The sequence below is a fragment of the Macaca mulatta genome, chromosome 6, assembly GCF_049350105.2.
Source record: "Macaca mulatta isolate MMU2019108-1 chromosome 6, T2T-MMU8v2.0, whole genome shotgun sequence".
In the NCBI taxonomy this organism is placed as follows: domain Eukaryota; kingdom Metazoa; phylum Chordata; class Mammalia; order Primates; family Cercopithecidae; genus Macaca; species Macaca mulatta.
In genome coordinates, this window is record NC_133411.1 from 182,639,391 (window position 1) to 182,649,670 (window position 10,280).

A 10,280-nucleotide genomic window follows, 5' to 3' on the forward strand; every position below is an offset into this window, starting at 1 on the left:
TGGGCAGGAATCAGGTAACAAGACGTCTTGGATGTCAGGCTGAGGCATTTGGATTTTATCTTCAGGAAATGTAGACTCATGGGAGAAGTTTTAAGCATGTGGTGATATGGCAGGCTTTGTGTTTTAGAAAGTTCTTCTTGGGCCAGGGTAGAAGATGGGCTGGAGATAGGGTATCAGTGAGGAGCCTGGGACAGTCATACCAACAAGGCAAGGCAAGGTGAAGCCTGCACTGGGAAGATGGATGGGATGTGCAGGGGATAAATTCCCATATTAGAGGGTAGGGCTGGCAGGACTGGGTGTCTGAGGGGATGTGGGTATCCAGGGCAACTCCAAGTCCTCTAATGGTGCCATTTGCCAAGTTGACAGGATGGACACCTGAAGAGATGGAGGTTGAGGTTCAGATGGAGTGGCTCAAGCCTGTAATCTCAGCACTTTGGGAGGCTGAGACAGGAGAATTGCTTGAACCTAGGAGTTTGAGACCAGCCTGGACAAAATTTCTTCTACTCATCTATATAACTAATTTTTAAAAAAAAAAATTAGCCAGGCGTGGTGGCACACCCCTGTGGTCCCAGCTACTCGGGAGGATCACCTGAGTCCAGGAGGTCGAGGTTGCTGTGAGCCCTGATTGCACCACTGCACTCTAGGCTGTGTGCCTGGGTGACAGAGCAAGACCATGTCTGGAAAAAAAGAAAAGGGTTGGGAAGGAGGAGATGGTTGGTTTAGTCTGAAATCAAGGCAGGAGCCAGGATCCCATGGATAAGAAACCTCTCCATGCTGCAGTTCTCAGCAGAAGGTTCTGGAGGAGAAACGCCCAGATTGGAAGTACATGCGAGAGGCAGCTGTGGAACTCTAGTACTTCGCAATAGTTGCCATGGATGGTGGTCAATTGGGATGTTTTCAACAAAGAGGAAAAAAAAAATGCAGCTGACAATGGCCCAAATAAATAAGGCACTAAGATTCACTGAAGAAAAGAGTTCCAGGGCTGGAGTCAGCAGCTCGCTATCCCATCAGGGGACCCACGTTCTTTCTTTCTTTCTGCTTTGCCATTCTTAGCTGCGGGCTTTTGGTCTCCTTGCTAGCAAGATGGGTGGTGTGTTCTAAATTTCAATATTTCCATGAAATAGACCAGTGTTTCCTGAAGCATTACATTTTTCTGGGTCCTACCAGTGTATTAGCTTTGGCACTTGAGCGGACACTTATCTGTAATCCAGATGCAGACACAGTGTGGTGCCTTGCGGTCTTCTTGTAGGACCGTAAAGTATTCAGGAGTCAGCAGGGATATGTGGAAAGAGTCTATCGACGCCACATACACCTCCATTTGAATCTAGCCTTTCTGTGACTATTCAGGAGGTTGTGTCCCCTCTTTGAAATGTCCCTTTCAGTATCTCTGAAGAGTTAGGGACCGTGGGTGTCCAGAAGATGAATTTGTCAAGTGCCTGGCTCGGGCCAGCAGTAGCTCTCTCCTTTATTCTGTCACCACCCTTTCCCTCCATCTCATCTTACTCTTCATAAGGGTGTAGTTTAAAGAACATCCCAGGAGAGGGCTAAGTTCAGTCCCATGAAGTGAACTGCTAATGGGGAATTTCAGGTTGCGGCTGGTGGGGAGAGGCATTGGAGGTGGCTAACGTAGGGAAAATGTGGGCCACTTGGTTACTGCTTTTAAAGCAGCGTTTAAAACTCTGCTCTGTTCATGCAAGGCTCCCCGGTGAATAGAGTTTGCAATTGGGAAGCAACAGAGCGATTTTTTTTTTTTTTTTTTTTGAGATGGACTTTCACTCTTGCTGCCCAGGCTGGAGTGCAATGGCATGATCTTGGCTCACCTCAATGTCTGCCTCCCAGGTTCAAGCGATTCTCCTGCCTCAGCCTCCCGAGTTACTGGGGCTATAGACACCTGCCACCACATCCGGCTAATTTTTGTATTTTCAGTAGAGATGGGGTTTCTCCATGTTGGTCAGGCTGGTCTCAAACTCCTGACCTCAGGCGATCTGCCTGCCTTGGCCTCCCAAAGTGCTGGGATTACAGGCACGAGCCACTGTGCCAGACCACAACAGAGTGATTTTTTTAAAAAAGTGATAGACAACAACCTACGTCATCTTTGGGGTCAAGCTCTCAGAAATAGAGCCTCCCTTGCCCTCAGATGTCTCCATGCTTAACCTGGCAAAGCTATGAGTACGTGTGGAGTTCATCACAGGAGGAGCAGGAGACACTGTCCCGCTCTGCCCTGAGTCAGGCCGCCTGGTGTCCTAATGATTCACCACCGCCTGCCTTGGCCCCCTGCCCACCAGGAGGCCACTACTTTGGGACATTTTTATTTTCCTATGTGGGGAAAGATTGTGACCTCTGTGCTCTGCGTCTCTATCCATTCTGCCTGCCCCAGACAGAGGCAAATGTTCTCTGCAAAGCCCTCCTTTCTTCAGGGAAACTGCGGGGCTGAGGGGGCAAAAGAGGGGAATTCGAGCAGGTCTCAGGCATGCGGAAGCACAGATGATACAGAGGTAGGAACCTCGGGATTCGCAAGGTGCTCAACCAGGCACCATTCATCACTGCCAAAAGCGGCTGTTATGCAAACTAGCTTGACTGGCCTACGGGTTGGTTGAGTTTTAAACCCACGGATTGTACCAAGGCAAAGGAAATAAAAACATTTGACAGACTCTGGGTGGGGCTGTGTGGTTTACACAAACATAGAAGCAAACCATCTAGGGATAGAATGGGTCTCAAATGACAATAGTCACATATATAGTACATATAATACACAGACACATATACAATATATATGTGCTCAGCTTTTGGATATATATGTGGATATCCACTCTATGTATCTGTAAATGTAATGTAATATGTTCAAAATACACCACCATGGAAGGCTCCAAAGGCTGGAGACCAAGCCATCACCCTGGGATTGAAGACAATGTGACGGTTCATTCTCCAGAGTTACCCCACACCTGGATAAGGCACAGCTGGCTGTGGAAGTCATCCACTGAGTTGTGTCACACAGGGAAAATATTCATCCATCCATTTCTTCGTGGAGTCTACAGTTATGTTTTGAGTGTCCATTTAGCAATCAGAGGCCTGGCTTTGAATGGCTTCCCCAGGAATCTGGGGAAACTTGGGTGACTTATTTAATTTCCTTGGGTCTCGTTTTCCTAGTCTAGAAATTGATGTCTATTTCTTGGTCTGGAGAGGATAAAATGAGGTCATAGAGGTGCCTGGCATATAACAGAACGTGGTTCCTAATTATATGTAATACACAATCATGTATTACTTTTTGACACACTTTAGTTGGGCACATATTTTGTGCCAAGTCTTGTGCTAAACACAAAGTATATAGACCTGTTTGATTCATTCATTTCACAGATATTTACTGAGCACCTACTACGTGCTTGACAGACACTGTGCTAGGCTCCCAGGTTGGCAAGGGAGACAGACATTCAAAAAACTACAAATAAGTAGTATAGGCAGTTCCTCTCTCACTGACTGCCAAATCTTCAAAGGATTCCAGTCCTACAGGTTCATCACAGTTATTATTGGCCCCTTCTACAGATGAGAAAACTGAGGCTCAGAATTCTGGTGGAGAGACTTCTCCCAGTCCCCCAGTCTTAACAATGCATATCTACCGGGGTGCATTTCTCAAGCTTTGAGATAAAGACATCAGGCAAGAAATGGGCAAGAAAATGCACATATACCAGAGGTGTTCCTTCTCCCACGTCTCCAACGTGGGAAGAACATAATTTCGGGACTACTGAGGAGGGGGTTTGAGTAGCAGCAAGAAGTGATGTGGATGTATGCATGTATGTGTGTCTGTGTGTGTTTGTGTGTCTGTACCCATTTCGGTGAGTGTGTAAATGTGTGTGTATCTGTGCCTGTCTGTGTATTTGCATGACTACACGTGGAAGAGAGGCAGGTGTGTTTGTCTCTGTGTGTGTGTGTGTATTCGTGTGTGTGTATCTGTGAGTCTGCACATATGTCTTTGGGGATGTGTGGGTGGTCTTTTGTGTGCCTTTTGATATATCTTTCGGTGTGTCTGCGTGTCTCTCTGTGCCTGTGTGTGTGTTGGTGTGTCTGTGAATGTCTATATGGGTGTGCCTCTGTGGGTGTGTGCCATGACTTGTCCCCTTTTCTGTCCTCAGTTGCTTCTGTGGAGCTGATCTAGCTTGTCCTTCAGAACAAGGGGAACTGACAGCGTCAGTGGCTTGAGCTTTATCTCCCAGCCTGCCGTCCTGTCAGAGGAAATGAAGGGCGCTTGGCACAGTCTGCTCCGTAGGATGTCATTCTGGCTGTGACCTGCACATTCCGCTCTCCTAGGTATTTGTCTTTTGATTGCTTAACGAATACCTGCCAAAGATCAAGAGAACATGAATGTGGGTTTTTTTTTTTTTTAAGAATCATAGCTGCATGGAACATTAGCTGTCCATTTTCTTTGCTGTGAACTTGGGAGCCATGGCAAAGAGAGAGCTTCGGCTTTGCAGTGGTGAGAGCTCAGTCCAAGTCCCCAGCCTGCCCTTCAAAAGCTGTGTGACCTTGGAGAGGACAGTTCAGCTCTCTGAGCCAAGATTCCTTACCTTATAAGAAGGTTCCTTGGAGGGGCCAATATAACAGTAGATGAAAACATTTTCAGAAATCCACAAAGTCCTTAAATCATAGGATGTCAAGGCTAGGGGGCCCAGAGGGAGGACCCTGGGCTCAGATGTCAGGCAGATGTGGGTTTGGGTCCTGGCTTCTTCCTTTCCTCAACTTATGACACTGAGCAAGTTACTGGACCTCTCCGAGCCTCAGATTGTTCCTCTGTTAAATAGGACAGTATAATATATAAAGCACTGAGCCAATGTGCTGGCCAATGTGAGGGCCCCTAAAACGGGAGCTGTTAACAATTTTAATACCACAGAGGAGCTGATGGCAATATGAATGTCTGCCAACTTTCACACTCGCAGTGAATGTAGCAAATTAAACCTCTGCAAACGCAGGGCATAATGAATGCAGAGTGTGACAGAAGTGATTTACTATCACTCGCTTTTACTATTTCAAGATGCAACCTCAGCACAGTGTTCTTGGCATTACCACATTCTTGGCAAGCACCTTGCGTTTCATCTAGAACTCAGAGGCTGTTCTAGTTGCAGAGAGGAGCTGAGAACAAGGTGGCCTCTAGCCCAGAGTGGTCCAGGCCAGCTGGCCGGGTGGCAGATTCCCTAGTACCTGTCCCCAGTGTCTCCAACTAGATCCTTTCTACATGATGTTCTTCACCTTCAGCAAAACCTCAAATCCCCCTTGTCTTTGAAGATGCTGTTCCCTCTGCCTGGAATATCCTTGGCTGCCACTCGACCCTTCAGCCAATCTGGGCTTGGCTCCAGGTTCCTGTGCCCAGGCTAAGGCAGACGTCCCTGCTCTGTGTCCCCACTGCACCCTGGATTCACCCCACCGTGCATGACGTCCAGGGCATTTGAACCATCTGCTTCTGTGCCTGGCTCCCTCCCAGAGGGTGCCCTCCAGGAGGTCAGGGACAGGGTATCCAGCAGTCCTCGGTGGATGTTTGCAGAGCAAGCACACCAAGATCATTCATTTTTCTGCCCCCACCCCCTACACACCCCCCCTATATTTCACACAGAAATATATTCAGTTCATCTGAACTCATTCTGACAACCATTTGGGTTAATAGAAGATATTTCAGAGAGCTGTGCCGCCTCTGTGGCTGCTGATGTTGGTTTTGAAGCAGATGGGTCTGTCTCCCTGCATCTGCTTGTTTGCAACAACTGCACCACGCAGGCCAGAGGACAAAAGATTCTCCAGCCTGAGTGTCAGGGCTAGCATGTGGGTTTGCCGTGATGGCAGTGGGCATCCATGTGGCTTGACAGCCTCCGTTTTGGAGAGTGGTCGGTAACTCAGCCTCTGGGATTGGACTGCCTGAGTTGCAAGCCTCAGTTCTGCCACTTGCTAGCCCTATGATGTGGGTGAGATATTGAACCTCTCTGTGCCTCAGTCTACTCATCTGTAAAATGGGGGTGTGTAATAGTACCTACTTGCCCTGCTGGGTTTTTGTTGGAATTAAATAAGATCAGTTCCTGGTGTAGAAAGAATATTTAATGAAGTTTAGCTAGCATTACTATTGTGTTGCATTTGTACCCAATGGTAGTATCAGACCAGGACCTCCACTCTGACTGTAACAGAGATTGAGCGTCTGACTAGACACCCTTTCTCCATCCTCCCAGGGCCAGTTTCCCCTGCTAGAAATTGCAGGGCAATTTCAGGTGGATCTTTTTATGATCATGTAAGCATCCTCAAGGAGAGATAGATAGTCCCTCTCTGTCTGAGAAGTGTTCTTGCTTTTCTCTCACCTAATAGCAACCTGGCACACCCAGTTGGCAGTCTACTTGGCACTTTTCTTACCTCATGGTATAGTACAGGGATCAACAAATGACAGTTCTAGGGCCAAATCTGGCCCCTTGCCTGTTTTGTTAAATAAAGTTTTATTAGAACACAGTTCATTTATGTGTTGTCTCTGGCTGCTTTAGCAGTAAAATGGCAGTGTGGAGTTGCTATGACAGAGACCATAGAGCTTGAAAAGCAAAAAGTATTTTCCATCTGGCTCTTTACAGAAAAAATTTGCCAACCCCTTGTGTAAAAGTAAAGGATTAAGGGTTTATTTGGTTGAGCGAGACAGAAGCCTGAGCACGATTCCCACCGCTTTGCTCTCCCTCAGCCCTGACACTGGTTGGCCACCAGGTTACTTTGCCTCGTTCTATCTCATGCAACTAATCTCCCATCGCTTCCTCAAATGCCACTACCCCGTTCAGCCCTGTCCCAACTCCCATTGACTAGCACATGTCAGGGCTACCACCATCCTGTAAGGTGTCTGTGGGTGAATGAGACAGAGACAACCCTCTGGGCAGATGAAGCTCCATGTCACACACTGGTGTGCTGGGCAGAAACCCCATGACCCTGTCGATTATGCCCAGTGAATGACAGACTTTGCACCCATTGGCCAGGTTTATTGATTACACTGTTTCCTAGCCTTGAGTGTCTCCCTGTCTGGATGTCCCTCTCCTGCTCAAATTCCTTCACACCCACTGCCCTCAGGAAAAGCCCGTGCTTTTGTGTGTGACATTGAAGGCCTGTTGTGATCTGGTCTTTGCCAGCCTCATGTGTCACCACCTGCTCAGCCTCCACCACACCTGAGCACCACTCTACAATGGGGGAGCCCTGGACCCTAGGCCTCCATGCTTGCTCATACTTTGCGGATTGGTATATGGTTGTTCTTCATGAATTATTCTGCCCTTCTTCTTCATCTGCCAAATTCCAAGTCATCCTTCAAGCCCCAACACAAGCGTCTCCTCCCTGTGACACCCTTCCTGATTCTCTGGGAGGACTTGAGCACTCCTTCCAGGGTTCACTTCAGTTTCCACAAACCATGGCTCACAGCTCATAAACGGGTCAGAAAATTGGGGTAATGGATCTTGGCCAGCACCTTTTGAAAGATGAACTAGATGAGAAAATGTAAGAACACATCACTCTTTATTGTGTGGTTCCAGCATAGGATGAAGAACACTGGCTCTGAAGCCAGACTGCCTGGGTTCCAGTCTGGCTCTATAGTTATCGGGTGGTGCTAAAGTAATGGCGGTTTTAGCCGTTTTAAAAAGTAAGGCAAAAACCGTCATGACATTTGCCCCAACCTAATATTAGCAATGACCTTGGTAAGTGACTTAATCTCTCTGTGTCTCCAGTTCCTCATCTGTAAAACAATGATAATAACAGTACTTTCCTCATGGTTTCTCATGAAGATTAAGTGAAAAATGTATATTACATTAACATATATAAACATATAATTTATATCATACATATGTGAATGTGTGTGTATGTATGTGTGTGTGCATATAAATATATATATGTATCTTACAAGAGTACCTGTTTAGATAGGCAGTGCTATAATCATGTTAACTAGTATGTATGCACACGTGTGTGTGTGTGTGTGTATGTATGTACGGTGATACGTGTGTGTGTGAGAGTGAGAGAGAGGGAAGAGAGAGAGAGAGGGGAGAGAGAGAGGGGAGAGAGGGAGGGGAGAGAGGGAGGGGAGAGAGAGAGAAAGCAGGGGAGAGAGAGACAGAGTGGGGGGGAAAGAGAGAGACTCTAGTTTATGATAAACATTATCTGGAAGCCTCTAGTCTGGCTGGAATATATTCTGACCCATATTAAAGCAATTATTTGAACATATTATACATATTGTAAATTTTGCTTTTCACTCTCCTCCACTAGACAGGGAGCTCCTGGAAGGCAGCAAGTGTGTTTTACTTATCTCTGCATTCCAAGTACCCAGCAGTATGCTTCGCAGATGTTTCTGGAATAAATGAGAAAATGAGTCCTAAATCCTGAAGCCGAAGGACCACGGGGTCTCCTCCTGCAACTGCAGGGGCCAGGATACTCCGTTCCCCGCCTGCCTCCCTCCCCCTTCTCCTGTGAGACACACTCCAGGTTCGTATGGGATGCAGACGCCTTTCTCAGGATATCTGGTCTCCACAGTGAGAATACGTGATCACATCTCACTGCCAGGGAGAGGGAGGAAAGCACGAGGGACCCTCGAGCGAGAAATGGAGGCTCCAAACTGACTGGGAGGAAAATGGAAACTCCAGCTGACCTGAGAGATTTCTATAATGAGAGAAAACCAATTTAAATGCAAATAGCCTACGGTGTCGTTGGGGAAAGGCTCCTTGCTACAGAGAAAGGCTGGGAAAACAAACAGCCCTCGTCAGGAGGCTGGTTCACCGTTGGACAGAAAGGTTGCTTTATCCGTTTAGGATTAAAGTCTAAACGAGTGACAGAGTCACATGCACCGCTGGCAGCATTTCCCGGTGCTCCACGGTGCCCATTCTCATGCCTGAGAAATGGGTGTCCTCGAAGGGACCTGGCATTGGCCACCGACATTTCCCGAGCCCCTAGCAGGCGGCAGGTGCTGTACAAGGCACGGAGAACAAAAGCTGTACCATACACAGCTGCCTTGAGGGGCTCACAGCCTAGGGGGCCGTTAGACTCTGAAGTCGATTCTGGGCTGCAAAGAGAACTAACAGTTTATTGAACATTTACTATGTGCCAAGCTGAGGACCGAAAACTTTATGTGATGAAGGCTTATCAAATTCTGACAGCAACTCCATAACGAAGAGCCTATTATTTTTCCAGTTTTTACGGATAAGGAAACTGACGTTGCAGGGGAGTAAAAAACTTAGCTGCGGTTGCTGGGTTTCAGACCCAGGCCGAACGGCTCCGGGACGGTGGCTGGTGTCTCCTTGTGTGCTAGGAGGAGAGCAGCTGCAGAGAGGACCCTGGGGTTGTGCTGCCTGACCCTGGGTTCTCTCTGGACACTGGGTGCCCGTCCAGAGAAGTCCTCTGTAAGGCAGAGCTGCCCCAAATCAGGAAGCCCTGGGACAGGGTCTACCACTGGCCTTGGCTTGGGGTAGCAAAAAATAATACTGTTGGAGGAATCAGGACGAGTGAGTTGCTCTGCCACTAACCAGCTGTGTGACCTTCACAGTCACTCTCCCTCTCTGAGCCTCATTTGCCTATGTAAGATGAAGATTCTAAAATTATTTGGGGCTACAGAATTCTATTATCTTAGGACTCCAGCTGCCCTTGAAAATAGCCATTGCCCGGTTGATACAGCACCTCCTTCCTGCCCTTCTTTCTGCCCCACCTCCTGCCCTCTACCCCGGCTGGCCCATATCTGTTGCAATGGAGCACTTTAATTTCCGCCTTTGGTTTCATAATTCAAGAACAGCACCATCTGCCACATTAAATCCACGCTCTCTGCTTGCCTCCTTCTCAAAACAAGGGCTGGATAAAGGCTTCATCCGGTTTATTTCATGGATGGAACAAGAGCTGGCAAAACCAAATGGGGACAGCTTTGGCCTTGCAAGCTGCATTAATCCCCTAATCTTCTGGTAGGGCCCCAGAGCTCGTTCTGTCGTCCCCACTGCCTGCCCCAGCCAAAACATGCTGCTGCTGCTGAGAGATGACGTTTACAGAGACCTTTCTGAGTCAGGCACTGTCTTAAGTGCTGTAGATTCGTCTATTCACTTCTAACTACATCTCTGTGATGAAGGGGCTGACCATAATGCCCCCACTTTAGAGACACAGAGACTGAGGTCTGGGAGGCTTCAGAAATTGGCCAAAGGCCCGCACAGTCAGCCGACAACAAAGACTGAATGTGAACAGGCTGCGGAAATAAACACAGACACGTGAAGACAGCCAGCCTGAAAGAAGCCGGACTTCACAGCCAAGCTCTCTGACCATTGATTTTT